The 16,193-nt window shown below is 32.4% G+C and overlaps 1 long non-coding RNA gene across 1 annotated transcript; it reads left to right on the top strand.

Annotated features, from left to right (window-relative positions):
* The first annotated feature begins 5,220 nt into the window (after positions 1–5,220).
* Positions 5,221–7,050, top strand: LOC102581760 (uncharacterized). Its single transcript, XR_367508.2, has 2 exons — positions 5,221–5,365; positions 6,898–7,050. It is a non-coding gene; the product is annotated as an uncharacterized lncRNA (long non-coding RNA).
* Positions 7,051–16,193: the final 9,143 nt, after the last annotated feature.

Here is a 16,193-nt window from a genome sequence, read left to right as displayed (position 1 = left end):
CGGAAAATCATATTTTGATAGTTATGTGATGTTGGGCTGTTTTGAAGTATTTTCTGATATTGTTGCTGCTGGAATATTTTTGAAAATGTTTTGTATGTGTGTGGTTCTTGTTGATATGAGTCTGGAACATAAGAAGAAGTATAGATGGATATATAATTGTAACATAAATTAGTGTAACGTTGGTTCTATTATTGCATTGCAATTTTCAAATTGTTTCTTCTTGGTTCAACTTCTTGCGTTTAAGGAGATTGTTTGTTATTGACAAGACATGTTAATGTACTGCAAGCTCCATCAAGTTTAAGTTTAGGTTTTGTCATTTTAAGCTCTTATTGCATATGAAGAGAAAAATGTGACTCCAAATGTAATTACTGGACGAACGTATAGGATGATGATTGGAAGCAGCGAGTTCAAGTTTATATGGTTATATTGAAAAATTATAGGACTGTATTATACATATTTTTTTATGTCTTTAATGGTTTGAAGAGTCGTGGTTAGGATTTGGTTATGGTTATTTTGGGTTGGAAAAGAGGGGTGTGGCGATACGCCGAGTTTTAATTGTTGTGCAGGCATACTCTATTTGGTTGTTGTTGACTATTGTGTAGGCCTCAACTTGTTAATAGCTGCTGCAAAAATGTATGTTACGTCATTAATTTAGGGTTGTAATTTGGAGAAGGAAAGGTAATGAAGCATGCATTTAAAAAGGGTCTGGCGAGCTAATTGCTCTGCTAGTAGGATCTAAATTGCTACTTTGACCCTGCCGTGTTAATATTCTGCCTGCAATGATTGTGTGACATGATTTTCTGTAGATTACATACTGTAAGGAAGGGGTACAATCCATATTGATACAACAAGACCCAAAATCGAGGTATGTTAAGGCTAAGCACTGTACTTCGTTTGAGCCAAATTTTGGAATCCAAAATCGTCAAATATTATTTTACTACTCTATTACTAGAAAGACCTTTCGTGAAAGGCATTGATATTGCAGCTGGTGTATATTTTTGACTCCATTATGTTGTTATTCCACTCGTTCAGTTAGATAGGGTATTTGAGGTCTTTATTTCATTTTGTTGATTCTCTTGACTGTATGTCCATGTGTACAAATTCTTACTCTTCTTTAGGTGTAGTAACTTAAAAATATTAGAGATGAACAATATGAATTTGAAATCAGTCCCTTCCTCGCTAATTTATACTTTTGAAAACTTTAAAATAAAATGTCGATCTCCAAAACTCTTAAATATAAATCGTAGGTTTAAACTACTAAAGTACGGGTTGTTCTGAAATACTTTCTTTAACAAACCACTAAGGAAACATATATAGATACTAAGTGAGGAACTTTAAGCTCTTTATGAACATCCTCAAGGATTAAGTTGCCTTTCTAAATCCAAGTTAAGTGTTCCAGTTTAATCTACAAGTATATAAGTTTCACAAGATATTTACATGTGATACGAAAGTGATTACGAGATTATGAGGACAAGAGTACCAATGAGCTAAGATTGGCAGCATGATTCAGGTAACAAATGCATTACGGATCTATGACATTACATGCTATGCATTCTACTTCCGAGCTATAATCGGAAGGTTTGGGGCCTATTGCCTATATTTATACGTATGAGACACAGATGGCCACAAGTTGGCGAATATGATCCCGGTTCGCTACCGGAAGGCACCACCATTGCTAGCACTTGGTTGGGTATGACATGCATTTGTATCTATATATATATATATATATTCACAACATACGATTATGCGAGCATACCATGCATATTTAATCTATATAAGGTGTGATGTCAGCCATGGAGGCTACCAGAGTTTCTGTTTCAGGTGGTATCTTTATTCCCTTTTTTACAGTAACTATTTATTATTCTATTTTCTACCTTACATACCAGTACATTTTTATTCGTACTGACGTCCCGTTGCCTGGGACGCATTTTTGTTTCGTGCGTGCAGGTCCAGGTAGGGATTCTGATTAACCCCTCTGCTAGGATTCGGGGTTCAGCTGTGAGTTAGTAAGCTCCACTTCTTCCTGGAGCTTTCATAGGATGTTACTTTTATTGTACAGTTTGGGTATAATCGGGGCCTGTCCCGACCAGTGCTTATGTCACTCATAGAGGCTATTGTGGACACAGTATTCTGGGTTTCTTTCTGCAACTTTCAGTTTCCAGCCACATAGGCTTGGCATGTATAGAAATGTATTTATGTGTGTATATCTTCATTGTATCCTTGTCGGCTAGCTAGTACCTTATTATCTTTGGCTTGTCTACCTTCGTCTATATGACTTACTGATATTCAGGTTATGACCTTAAAGGTCCAGTCATAGTATTTTAGATGTTATGTTTCCCAACCTTCTAGGCCCTCAATTGAATCAGTTGGTATGTTTATGTGGCTAACTCGATTGCATAAGGCGTCGAGTGCCAGTCACGCCTTCTCTAGTTTGGGGCGTGACACCTTCATCCATAATAAACTTTCTAGGTTAGGATACATATGTATAGACCATAACTAGTAGAATTTTAAAAAGAGAATATTTCATTAATTAAAAAATAAATTATTGAAATTTATACAATTAAGTGAGTTTAAACAAGTCATATGATCATATAAGAGTGCACATAAATTGAAGATAACAATCAAAGATGTATGAGGATGAGTTGTGGTTGAACAAATGAAATCCTCACAAAACATACTTGTACTTTAGTAAACATTATTTTGAGGATGATCATTGTATAACCACGATCCATCCTCACACATCTCTGATCATCGTTCTCAATTTACGTAGACTCTTCTATGATCATATGATTTGTTTAAGCACATTTAGCTGTGTAAAATTTCAATAACTTTTTTTATTAATTAATTATTTCTTTTTTTGATATTATACTAGCTAGTAAGAGCTATAAACTCATACAATATACTATTGATAAAGCGTGTAATTTAGAATTTATAGTGAGTTCAGTTGATGGTCCTCAATATAATCTAATTTATGTAGTACTTTTTTATATACTAATTTTTTTTACCATTGCACCAACCCGCATATACCTTATAAATGATGAAGTGTCAATCTATACATTTCATAACCTACCAGCCACATAAGAAATAATTGATTATATTTATTGATGTACAATACTAACAAAATTCAAATATTCACTTTTTGGAATGGTAGTAAAGTACAACTCAAATTATACCGAATCGTAATATCTGACTTTTTTCATGTAAAAAAGATGGCAATCTTTGTTTTAACTGCCTCATTTTATTGACTTCATTTTATATTCAATTTAAAATAACTACAATGTCTCAAGCACCTCAAATATCCAATGCAAAATAATTATTGTTCCATTTAAGTAAACGAGGAATGTGTTGTATTTCGTTATGTTGTCGTTCCATCTAAATAAATGATGAATGCACAAAGAAGAACCTAATAGTTTCTGACATTTTTTTATATAAAAAAAAAGGTAATCTTTGTTTTAACTCCCTCATTTTATTGACTTTATTTTTTATTCAATTTTAAATAATTACAATGTCTCAAGCATCTCAAACATCCAATGCAAAAAAGTTATTGCTCCATCTAAGTAAACGAGGAATGAATGTGTTGCCTTCCGTTATGTGTCTTCTGTTATATTGTCGCTCCATCTAAATAAACGAGGAATGTGCAAAGGAGAATCTAAAGACTTTTCGGCATACTTTTCAAGATGATAAAAAATATCATATATCCAACCCTGCAATCAATAGAATAATAGATAAATTTATAGAGTGTATGTATTATTGCATTAACAGATAAGAGTTTATAATAAATCGATAAGATGATAGATAATTCGTATCAGAATTGCCTAGAAAAATTTGTATAACGCGTATAAGGCATTATTCTTCTTATTAAAAGTTTATTTTTTCTGTTTGTTGAAATCAATCTTCTTCTTCAAACAACTCAATGCTAGCCCAAACGACTCTTTTCCTAATGGATAATTCTTGAAGAAATTTAAGCCAACCACTATTTTGATTTGGTTTGAACCCACTTTCTTCGATGAATCCCTTATTAGCAGCACAGAGTGCGCGAACCAAACTAAAACGCAATTCAACTTTTGCTCCTTTCTTAATTGATTATATTTGATCAAGCTTATCAACCTTTCAATAGTGATGCTCTTGTTCTTATCACCTTGAAATAAAAAATTCGACAATATTGAAGGACTTTGCTCGTTTTTTATTCACGGTGTATGCTAACCATTCAACCATGTAATCAAAGCAAATTTCTTTAAGTTGAAACAAATTGGCTTATCGTTCACATAGAACTAGATGTCATATAACCTTTTTTTTATTCTTCGTACATCGCAACAACATATAACAAATCATTTATTTGTTGAATTTAAAATACTTCGACAAATGTATCAAGTGTTCAAATCAGTTTTGCTTGGAATCAATATAGAGCTTTTGATCAATTAGAATTTTTCTAAAGTGATCACGATAAACCGCCACCTTACTCTTACAAAAATCTCTAAAGTGATCAACTTCTTCAGCTTTACGTTTCTTACTGATGCAAGCAGAAACAAATTCTTTAATGAGTTTTTATCTTTAGCTATCATATTGCACAACGTATAAGCAAAAATAAATTTGTAGTGATCAATCTATCGACCACTAGTCTATTAACTGAAACAAAAAAATACTCTATCAAACATGCAAAACAAGTAGCAGTAATTTTAGAAATGGAGAATGCAAAAGACAACAATCAAAACACCATTAACGTCTACTGAAACGCTGAATTTTTTTTAAAAGAATCGATAGACAATATAAATATAAAATTTCAAAAACTTTCTAACCATTATCCAAAGAAAAAAGCAATTAAAGATGCGGGATCAAGAACATGAACTCAAAACATATCAAATTTTGACAAATTTAATCAAGAGCAATCAAATTTTTGTAAAAATTCAAAATCCACTAAACTAAAATGCAACAAAAAAATATAGTAAAACGGAGCTAAAATTATTCGGGAATGGAAAATGAACTTACCTAAGCACAAGAGGATAAAAGTTTTGACTTGGAAAGAAGATTGGAGAATAAAATTTTCAACTATTTGAGATACTCAAGAAACTAGGGAAGAAGAGAGGTTGAGAAGAAAGAGAAAAATTGTTGAATAATTAAATGAATTTAAAAAAGATGAAATATTTAATAAATATAAAAAGGAATTTTTGTATTTTTATAAACTTGTATTTTATCCCCCAAGTTTTTAAAGTGATGAAAAGATCTATGAACCCACAAGCCAACTCTACTTTTAACTTTTTCTTAAAGTAATTCTACAAAATAAATCAAAAAGAAATTGGGAGTGTATGAACTAAAATAACTTTTGTTGGTGGGCACAACACCAAATCTTCTCTACTGACTATGACTGGTATGTTGCACTTTAACAAATTATAGAACTGCTTAATATACAAAATATTACTCTAGTAGGAACCATGGAAGGACAATAAGATGTTGTGAAACTCAAATGAATCTCCAAGATTCAAAGTAAAATTTGAGTTTCTGTTGTAATCTGTTGACATTAAGACATTTTTTTTAATTGGTTTGAAACTGAAAATTGCAATATTTAGTGCTTCATTGAAATTCTTCTCCTGAATCACACAAACTAAAACAAGAATAAGATCAGTCCATATCCTTGTTCAGCTACGACGATCCGTTTCCTTGTCATATCATCAACGACCACTAGGAAAGTCTCTTGTCGTTTTTTCACTCTCTCAGATCTCTCCTAGAAATAAACAGATGAACTTTTTCTTGTGTGCTCTGTGTTATGAAGTGCAATTCTTATTCTTCTTACTTGTTTGAGTATTGTTTGAATGCAATGTGCATATATATTTTACTATAGTTCCCATTAAATTTGGGAGGGCGTAATATACATCTGAAGTCGAACATTACGTCATTAAGATTTTATACCTACTGAGTGTTTGAAAAATTGTTTAAGTGAAAAAATAAATCTCTGAAATCAAGCTTGTATCTGTGTCTTGCGAACTAAAACATGTGCACGTTTGATAGCTTAACACCTGCGAGTGTCTGAAGTCGTACCATATGATAGTGTAGCCACTGTGATGATGGCATCATTGGATCATTATCTATTACTTGTTGCTTATCTTATGCATTGTGATATATGAGTGTCACTAAGTCAGAGATAAAACTGCATGAATATGCCATTTAGCTATACTTGATCATGTTGTTTTCTTGGTAGTTTGTGTGCTCATCATCAAATTTTGATTTCTTCTTGGCAGTTTGTGTTCTAATTTCACTTTGTTATCTATGTTAATTTAGTGGTGAAAAGTAAAACAAAGGATACACCATTTGTGGTACTACACTGAGACATATATATTTATCAAGTAAGGATTCCGTGAACTGAAAATTTCAGTATTATGTTTCTTGTTAAGCAAAATTCTATTAGGCAACACGACATTGCGTGTTGTTTGGTCAATTCTCTGGAGTGAAATGTATGAACTGCATGAAATGAAACAATTTTAGTTGTGGTGGTAGTTTCACTATAATGAACTTAAAATCCTATTAAGCATATGGCGCTCCTTTGCAACTTGCATTCTCCGAAATGTAAAGTCCCAAGCCTGAATCAGTGACTCGACGTTAATTGTTTGTCTGTTGAATATGTACTTATAAATTGAGTCTAAAAGTGTTAAAAAAATCTGACCTTCCCATGTGTTTATGGACAAGCTTACTTTCTGTCGAGTTATGAAGAAGAAGAATATCGAAGGATTTTCATGTGTACCTTACGTACTAGTATTGTTTAATTGTTGTCTCTACAGATGGTATGCATTACCAGTAGTAAGATATATATATATATATGACTTGATTTTATTTATTTTTTGCATAGAAGCTTAAGTGTGTGCATTTTTATTAATTACTTCTTATTTTTGTTAAAAAAAAAAACAGGAGGAGGTTGCAAAAATGGTGGTGCCTATTATTTTAATTTGCATGGAAACATGGATTATATCGACGTTTGTATTTCATGAACAGTGATGTCGCAAGATTTTTGTAGGGAGTATTGGACTTGTTGCTTCAGTTGCTATGTATGACTTCCCTGTAGTTGTTGTGGTGACTAGTGAGTCATTTTACTAATTGGATTTCGATATATATATATATATATATATATTAGTTTCACGACACGTGCGTTGCACGTGTGTATATATATATAGTATACGATGTTGTAAAATAAAAGTAATATTACTAAATTAAAGTTTTTTTAGTAAATAATTATAATTTAAAGAACATAGGACAAATGCTTTTAAATGATTAATACAAATATTTTGAGATCAAAATGACTAGAGATTATTGAAACATTTCAAAATACATTCAAAGTTTAAATATAGGGAGAAAGTGACATTTCTTTAGTAGTAGTATTATTTACTTAACTCAATTTTGTAAACAAATCTAACCAACAATTTTTTTTAAAAAAATATCAATACAAAAAATGTCACCAATGGTCTTTCCTCTTAAGGTTATGAACATAAATGATGGACACCATTTAAGTATAATTTTTCTCTTGAATATTCATACTTGAAATTTATTATGTGCAGGACACTCAAAAGGATTACCATAAATATTTCAATATTTTATCTTTATATGTAATCTATCTTTTACCAATTAATATTTGAGTAAGACTATCATAGAGAGGTAATTCTACAATAAAAAGGCACTTTATTGTTATAAGGAATGATGGTTAAATTGAGGTTTGCGTGTATGTCAATTATTTAGCTTGACCATTCTTTGTTTTAGAAATACATATATATTTCAGTAGCATAATTTAATTTTAATATATGAACAACATCACCATTGGTGAAAAACATTTCATTTCTTCAAGTTTCTACCTTATCTTTGTAGAATTGTAGATCTCCTTTTTCATGCCGCATACATATCATATAGTTGTTGTCTAATGAAAGTATCTAGAATCTTATAGAAGTTGTATCGTGATATAATATATTAACCTTCAATAATAAAAATTATTAGATGAATAAAATTTAAAGTATTGTTTATCGAATCTTTAATTTGATTTAAGATTATTTTATGATCAATCACTATTTTCTTATCTATTTTTTATATAGCTAACAAGGAGTGTATCTTGTGACATAAAATTTTCTAAAATTAAAATGAACACAAAATAATAGGAAAAAATATATATGAAACGATACATAGCCAATGAAGAAGGAAGACAAAAATATATTTTCATGTTATATTCACTATAGTGTTCCATTTGATTAAAATCTCTTGTCACCAACACTTTACTTTCTTTGTTCATTTTTACTTACATATCTATTAAAATAATTATTATCATGTATATATTATCATATTATAAGTAAAAGTGAAAATCTATTTAAAAGTGGATTTAACATCAAAACTGATGATTCAATGAACACCGTTGATGCCCGTTGTTTTAGCAAAATCAGAAAGAAACTGCTTCATTTAAGGGTAAAAAAACCAAAAAAAAAACAAAGAAGAAATTAAACCAAAGAAGAATATCTTACCCAAATCATGTGACTTTTTTCATATTTATTTATTTTTATTGTGTTTCCCACAACTTTTCGTCACTGTTAACTCATGGAAATCTTAGAAAAATACGAGTGTGAATTTATGAATGATTTGCTAAAATTTGTGCACCAACTCTTTCTTATGTGGTACCTCGAATTTTATTGAATTTTGAACTTAATCAACTGTTGCAAATAACCTGAGATTTTTTAAGAAGAAGAAGAGTAGAAAACTTTCAAAAATTGTAGTTTAAAAGTGAGAGGAAACTCTCTATTTATAGCTAACAAATAGTAGTATGAATAGGTGCTAATTGTTCCTTATCAAAAAAGTTACAACCTTTCGAAAAAGCAATTGCTCATCGGAAAAATCACAATCTTTTGCAGAAGTCACAACTCATCAGAAAAGGCATAACCCTTCGAAAAAATCGCAACCCTTCGAAAAAGTCACAACTCATCGAAAATAGCAAAACCCGTCAAAAAAGTTGTAACCCTTTGAAAAAGTCACTTATGTTTGAGAAAATTACAACCCTTTAATATGAAAGGGTATCTACTTTTAATATAATATAAATAATTAAATTAATAAATAAAACAAATTGAGTATTTTTAATTGGGAGTATTATAGTAATTCAACATTCAGTTTAGGAATTCATGCTTTTAAGGTAGGATAAATAGATAGATTGATAAATAGATAGATATATCGTAAAAAGTTAGTACTATATTATCTAGTACAATAACTAACCCGGGCCCTATAGTACACGGTGATTTCTAAAATAATATTAATGTCAAACAATTTGTAATATTTCTCTAATAATGAATACTCATACATGTACTGCAGAGACAAGTGATAAAGACAGTGTAGATTTTATATCATTTTACTTGTCATTATTCTCTTTCCTAGCTAATGAACTTTGGATGGCCTATGGACTGCTCAGTCATGATATCTTTCTAGCGGTTCGTATATTACTACTACTTACCTTTATAAATCCATAATTTAACTCAAGCATTAAAGAGCAGTAGTTAGAGGAATATAATATCAACTTCAGCCTACTCATTTCATTTGTACACGTACAAATCTTCTTTTATTCTCCTTTCAGTCTCCAAATTTGGTGGGAACACCCCTTTGTATATATCCTGCTACTTATATTGTATTTCAACTATCCTGTAAAGGAATTGGAACCACAAAAATGGACAGATTGGAGTATAAGGATGACAAACTTAAGCAAGAATTCCAATTAGATGAGAAGAAAGAATCAGTTCTAGTTGTCACTGAGAATATCAATACCAAGATTTGATTGCCTCTCATTGTGTAATTTATTAATTAAGGTATACATCTTTATGTCATATTCTCTCATCTGTGTTGCAATCTATTTCCTTCTTGTTATAGCTAAGTAATATTTGTTATTTCATTTTTGTATAAGCAAGTAAAACCTAGCTCGAGTAATATTTGTTACTCGACAGGAACTAAACCTACCCATAAACACATGAAAAACCATCTCTCATCTATACGCTCGACACAAACTATGCCCTTGGAGTCTTGGACTGCTCGAAATAGTTGTTGGACCTGACTTTTTTTATGCATGGAAAATGTTGGTGCTGAACTCAAAGAGCCTAGGCAGCTCGATAAGCCAACAAGACGTCAGTTTATTTTCCTTTTCCCATGAAGCAGTTGTGTAAACAATAACACGACAAATGTATTATGGTGTTTATTTATATATGAAAGAAGATTATGATAATTTTGTATATATGCATTTGATAATTGTCATTTGATATTAGGACCAATATTTATTGTTGATAAATACTATCCAAATAGGTTTTCAGGTCCAGTAAACTGGTTTTGAAAATATTTAAACACTAATTGATTTTCTATTTAAGGACCGGAAAATATAGTCCCTAAAAAAGCTTTAAGGACCACATTTTTGCAAATCAGGGAGCAGAAATATTTGATGAGTCGGGGATTTCGACTAATTTAGGGCTAGATATTCAGAGTTTTAGTGTCCTCAATGCCTATTTTATTCTCTAAACTAATGTTAAAATGCTAATTTGCAGCAATGAAGGCTAAAGAGCAAGACAAAGACATTATTGGGTAAGAAAGAGCGAAAAGATGAAAAAGTTGAAGAAAAGAAAGGCGGATGTTCGCCAAAGCCACTCAGTGATTCGCCGAGTGATTCTTCAGCTCGCCAGAAGTTACAGAAGGCCAACCCATGGACAAATTCAACTCGGCGATAGAAAGAATGATTCGGCGAAGCACCGACTGGATCGGTGATGGAGACTTAGCCCGCCTAAAGTTACAGAATGATTGGTGAAAAGGCAAGCCAAACTTGGCGCATCGCCGAACGGGTCGGCGAGCCCGACCTCGATTGCCTAAAGTTACAACAAAGAAAAAAAGTCAAGCCAAGAAGGAGATGAAGGGAGCATTCAGCGTGTCGCTGACCTGGTTAGTGAAGCTCGACTTACTCCGTTGAGTGGCTTCGAAGCTGAAAACCTGGGAACGTAAATGAAATTTTGAAAGGAAGAAAAGGATTTCCCTCACATTCTAATCCTGAGTTTTTTTTATCTAAAACACTTTGAACATTGTTTTTAGTCTTTTTGAATAGGAATTTAGGGTTGTTTTTTATTTTGAACATTTTGAAGACTTGCAATTTGTTGCCCAAGCTGATGGAGAACATAATTGGTAACATTTTCTTGTTTTTTATTATGTTTGGCTAAAACCCCCATTCTTAGGGGTGAGATTATGTGATTGAATATTTCAATTAGCTTATGGGTGTTAGTATTTACTGTTTTTTTAATGTTGATTTGAAGTGGGTTCAATTGATAGTTGAGTTTTAATTGATGAATTGTAGTTGCAAATACAATTCTAGTTTAGAATTCTAGGCTTGGTTGAGAAAGAGGTTTTAGGATTAAAACTATGAATTGATGATTGTAGTGGTTGGGTTATTGTGGACTTAGCTTGAGAAAGTGGGTATGAATTCAATCCTACTAATCTAGCTTGAAAAAGTAGATTAATTGAGATATTGGGTTGTTCATATGTGTTGGGTTCGTCGAGGTCGAGAGAACTTGCTTGATTCATGATAGTTGATTGAGAAATAGCTATCGCACCTAAGGCCTGGTCTACCCACTAAGATTCAACAAGTTCTAGTAAATATTAATCACCCATTTAGCGCAATTGACATTCAATTGATCACACTCTCAAGGATTCCTCCCTACTTGATCGCTCTCGTTTGTAAGTAGTTGTTAATTGTTCACTCTAATCCCCCCAATTGATATTGATTGTCAAACCCATGCCATTTACTTTAATTGTTTTGAAAATATCTACTTCTACAAATGATTAGAGCACCATTTTACTTCGTAATTGAATTCTCTACTGTATCACTCCTTGTGGGATCGACCTCAACTCTTAGTTGAATTTATACTTGATTACGACCGCCTACACTTAGAATCGGATGAAGTGTAGTTGAATGTTATCAAAATTGGCGCTGCCGCCGGGGAGTGGCGTTTAGAATTCTTTTATTGAAATTTAGTCGTGAACTAATTTTGTTGTAGTTGAATCAATTTATTTTTGTTTGTTGTTGGCTACTCTTAAACAAGTGAAGAGATAAGCATTCACAGGAGCAATGTTAGCCAACTTGGGCACAATGATGACATCGATAATTTGCACGATGTCAATGGAGATTAGTTGGGAAGTGCGGGTGTTATCCGATTGCCTCCGACTATGGGCAATGCGGTGTTTCATGTGAACAACACTATGTTGCAGTCATTGCAAATGAAAGGTCTCTTTGGAGGTCTAGCTACTGAGGATCCTCATGACCATATCCAGAACTTTGTTGACGTGTGTGGGCCATTTTCCTTCGAGAATATCACGCAAAAGTCGGTCCGACTTCATTTGTTTCCCTTTTCTCTAATGGGAAAAGCAACGAAGTGGTTGGCCGAGTTTCCAAGCGAATCTGTCATTTTTGGGAAGAGCTTACCGAGGCTTTTATGTAAGGTTTTTCCCTCCCTCAGAGATGGTGAAGTTGAGGGGCCATATTCAGAACTTTAAGCGAGTAGATGAAGAACTAATCCATGAGACATGGTTGAGGTTTCAGAAGTTGCACCCCCATGTCCAACTCATGGAATTCCAAATAATATGTTGTTACAATACTTTTACTGGAGCCTCGACTCAGTCAACAAAGGTGTGGCTAACCAGCTTGCTCGAGGAGGAATCATGCAGCAATCATTTGATATAGCATCCACTTTTCTTGATGAAATGACAAAAATCAATCGTGCTTGGTATACTAAGGAAGATCAAGTGTCTTCCTTGAATTTTAGGATGACAAAAGAGCAAATGGAGAAAAACCAAGAGCGAGATGAAAACATGGCCAAAATGATGTCCTAAATGGAATTGCTAAAAAAACAGGTCATAGGGAGTCTTCTGAAAACAACAAGGTGCAAAAAGTGTCAAGACTAGAGGAGGGTTCTTGCCCGGGCTCTTTAAAGTCGGGTGGGAATCAAGGTTGGAACACACTTACTGAGGACGGACGGAGAAGTTACAACCGAGATTTGGCTGACCACAATAACTTGTGGAGGAGAGAAGACGACTATGATGCATGTTACATGCACATGGGTGATGGCCCAAGATCTAGGGATAGTTTCGGGAGCTTTCGGGTGGATGAATTTTTATCCCACATTCTGAATAAGGTTGAAGGATCTGGTGAAATACTTAAAGAAATGAAAGTTGACTTCTCATCCTTGAATAATAAAGTAAACTCTCACTCGGAATCTATCCTAAGTTGAGTGAGTTTGAAGCTTAGCAGAATATCAGGTACCACTATTCTGTGAAGTAAATCATTCTATCCAAGATGAAATGGGTTTAAGGATTGTTGTGATCTTGACAAGATTATTATCTGAGAAGTCTTTGTGCCTAGATGTTCCTACCAAGTGAATTTTCATATATTTGACGCAAAGTGTACTTGATTTGGTTTATGAGGAAGCTTTTACAAAATATTGTGATATTGATTTTGGATTGGTGAGTTATATTACTTATCATCTTTTTGAGGATGAGTAGTGATTGGGGAAATGTTAAGACTCATTGTGATGTTTGTTGAGATCTTTTATAACTCACCTTGAAGGTATTTGGTTCACTTTATGAAAAATTTGACAAGTATTGGGGTGATCCTGTAAAGATGAACAAAATGATTTTTATTTTATGCATGTTGGATACTTGCCACAAGTTTCACCTCCTTTATTTTTTCCTAACTTGTATGTTTGGACAAACACAAGGGGCAAAGCTATAAGGAGTAGTTTGGTGTGAGACATAAGTTATAATAATTCTAGGGATAAAATGCAGAACTATTTTATCATGCGTTTGGTTGGAGGTATTAGGCAATCTTGAGATTATTTTTCCCATGATTTATACTTTAGTGATGGAATAAGTTAGCTCATATAATGGTGAAATAACTTATCTCAAGATAACTTATTTCGAAATAACTTGTTCCCAACCAAACGACCCCTAAGAGAAAGTCAGGACATCTTTGTTTGATGTGTATGCAAAGAATAATGTCAATTCATATTCATCTTGTCCATCAAGTGGTAGCATTTGTTTATCAAATCCAAATAATTTAAAAAGAAAGAAAGAAAGAAACTCTCAAATAATTCTAAAACAGAGTTGGCTGAAGATATAGATGAGTTTGATATTTTATTGTGGTGGAAAGTGAATTCACCTAGGCTTAGTGAGATGGTTCGTGATGTGTTAGATTTTTCCATTTCTAGTGTGGCATCTAAATCTGCTATCAGTATTGGAGGGTTTATACTTGATCTATTTAGGAACTCCTTTTTGTGTGTTCAATATTGACTTGATTGGTAATGAATTAGCAACGGAAGATTTAGATAAACTCGATCGAGCAACTTGCAACTTAGTCACGATACTGTTTTGCATTTTCATGTCATGTTAATATGTAGCTCTGCATACCAGAAGAGAGTCTTGCATCATCCACATATACTTTCAAGTTTCAAAATATGTTGTAAGTATTCTAAAATCAGTTTGAATCTTTTTTTTTTTTTTATAAAAGCTTCTAACTATATATGTTTATTATTTTGTGGATAGTCTAGATATTTTTGTATGCTACATCTACATCACTTGGTTGCATGCAATATGTACTTGGATTGTTTTGGGATGTTGGCTCATCGCTGTTGGATTATTGTATGCTTGTACATGTTGTCTACCTTTTATTTTCTCATTTATATATATGCTATTATTATGCTTGTAAGTTGATTTTAATTTTTATTTTGTTTATGTAAGCTGCTGCAATTCTAAGACTTTGTTACATTTGGTTATATCTGTTTGCTCTAAATTGAAATGAAAATAAATAGTTGCTTGTTGAAATTTCCAAATCAGCCAAGTTGAAATTATAATTAAAAAAATGAATCAAATTAGACCTAGAGAGGATCGAGTTTGGATGCAAATTTTTCAAACCAAAATGACTCGTGCATAGGCCTAGTCTATGTGCTTGAAAATTGAATCGAATTTTGTTATTGTCACTAATACCGGACTCATTTTTTATTCGCCAAAAACATGTGTGTTCGGTAGGTGATAACGGAAAACAATACACAAATCATCTTTCTATTCAGTCTAAATAGGGTAGTTCTACATACGGATATATACTTAACTTCCTAAATTATTTCTTATAACTAAAAATCATTCACTCACTAAATTATTCTACTCACTCAACTTTGTACTACTCCACGTGAACTCACTAACAATGACATTTTGTAACAAAAACATCACATAATTATCATTATAATTAGGGGTGTTCACGGTTTGGATAAAATTCTATCTAAATCAAAAAAATCGAACCAAATCAATTAAATAAACTGATTTTATTTAGGTTTGGTTTGACTTGGTTTTATATTTTTAAAAACCAATAGTATTTAGGTTGGCTATGGTTTTGTTCCCAAAGAAATAACCTAACCGAACTGACAAATTATATACATTATTTTATTATTATACATACATAATATATTATTTTTATAAACAATTTTAAAGATCGTATATATGTTCTCATCACATTTATTTATAAAAGTAAAAATGTCCAAGGTGAGAACATTTATCTTATTAGTTTCATGTATATGAGCAATGGCGGAGCCACATGCAGTTAAGGGGTGTCGACCAACACCCCTGCGTCGGAAAATTACATTGTGTAGCTAGAATGAAAATATTTTTTTATGTATATATATTACATATTGACACTCCTTGGCTTCTATATGATTTTATTTCTTTATATTTTGACACCCCTTACGCGAAATTCTTGATCTGCCACAGTATATGAGTGTCTACGACAATTCTTTGTGGGATTGAAAATGTCACTGCCTCTTCCTTCTAGGGAAAAATTATGAAATTTGAAGCTTTATTCTTAGTAAGTTCAATGATCGAAAGTTATATATGTAATGTCAGTCATTCTAACTATTTTTCATTTTGAATGGATTGTTGTCACTTTTTTCACGTTTTGAATGAATTGTTTCTTTTATCTGTCTATGGTTAATAACCGAATAATCGGATCAAATTAAACCAAACCGAATCGAAACCGATAACAATCAAACTGATAAATATATATTATATTTGGTTAGTTTAATTCCGATTAAGTTGGTTTGATTTTGATTTTGACCAGTAACCAATCCAAACCGACCCGTGAACACCCTTAATTATAATATATCTTTTGTTTCCTCCTAAAAACA

This window comes from Solanum tuberosum, unplaced genomic scaffold (assembly GCF_000226075.1).
Source record: "Solanum tuberosum cultivar DM 1-3 516 R44 unplaced genomic scaffold, SolTub_3.0 scf00121, whole genome shotgun sequence".
Taxonomy (NCBI): domain Eukaryota; kingdom Viridiplantae; phylum Streptophyta; class Magnoliopsida; order Solanales; family Solanaceae; genus Solanum; species Solanum tuberosum.
Note: the sequence above shows the minus strand (reverse complement) of the source record. Positions and strands in the feature narration are given on the sequence as shown.